At 56.4% G+C, this 1,113-nt stretch overlaps 1 protein-coding gene across 1 annotated transcript in view; it reads right to left on the reverse strand.

Moving 5' to 3' along the window:
* GFI1 (growth factor independent 1 transcription repressor) overlaps positions 1-1,113 on the reverse strand; it is a 14,619-nt gene that overhangs the window by 13,251 nt on the left and 255 nt on the right. The gene's annotated exons all lie outside the window — the stretch shown is intronic.

Below are 1,113 nucleotides of genomic sequence, written 5' to 3' on the forward strand. Positions count from 1 at the left end.
AAGGCGAGCTGGGGTGAGGTGGGGTGAGGAAGGGAGGGGACGGGGCGGGAGAAGGGGAAGCGAGCGGCGCGGCGCGGGGAGGTGAGGGGCGCTGCCGCCACCGCCCGCCCCTCGGCAGCTGCCAACGCGAAGCGAGAGAAGCAAGAGCGCTTACCCGCTGAGAGGGGTGAAGGAACCCGGGCTGCAGCCGGGGTTTGCGCCGCAGCCTGCTAGTTTGGGTGACTTTAAATTTAGCCTCCCTTTAAGGACTAATGGTGCTTGAGTTGGCCTTTTTTTTTTTTTTTTTTCTTTTCTGTCTCTCTCAACTCCTTCAGAGCTCGGCCCCCTAAACCACAGATTCCACTTCCTGAGCGTTAGGAGCTTCTGCAACAACAAAAAAAGCTTTTAAAAAAAAAGGCCAAAGCCTTACAAATCAGCACTGGTCCCCCTCCTCTTTCTCATTTTTCCTTAAATGAAAATGGCTTACCGTATTCCACCTCACAGGACCTACTGAAGTGACATCAAAGTGTCATTCTGGAATCGGGCGTTTCATTTCTTTCGGGGTTCTGCTCTAGAAATTACACACACTATCTGAACTATTCTTGGATCCCCTTCAACTTCCGCAACGAGAACAAGTCACAGATTCAAAACACAGATTGACTCAAGGCGAGCAGAGGTAGAGAGAGGGCAGGGATGGAGGAGCTGCTGCCCGCCCTGTCCGAGCGGCTCCGCGCAGCATCCCGGGTCCTGGCCCGGGAGCGGGGGATGCGGCTCCCGCCGCCACCGAGTCCTGCCCCCCGTTATAATCGGGGCTAAGGCAGGGCCCTGGGCGGCGGAGACCTCCTCTAGACTAGAAATAACTTGTTGTGGAAAACTCTCTCGGGATAAATACGCCCAATGGCGCTGAAAATACCTTAAGACCCAAGCCTGGAGGTTTGGTCATTTCCCTTGGGATTTAGGTAATCGTTAAATATAGAAAGGGTAGGCGAGATTCTCCCCCCCTTTCGCCATCCCCCCCTCCCCCCGCTACTGTAGCTTGAGAGCGCTTCGAACACGAAGGCGAAAGGAGCGGAGCCAGGCGAGAGGGAAGCGGCTTCCCCGCCCCCGTGCCGGCGCTCCGGCTCGTCTCCGGGG

Source organism: Chaetura pelagica, unplaced genomic scaffold (genome assembly GCF_000747805.2).
Source record: "Chaetura pelagica isolate M959 unplaced genomic scaffold, ChaPel_1.0 scaffold69, whole genome shotgun sequence".
Classification (NCBI taxonomy): Eukaryota; Metazoa; Chordata; class Aves; order Apodiformes; family Apodidae; genus Chaetura; species Chaetura pelagica.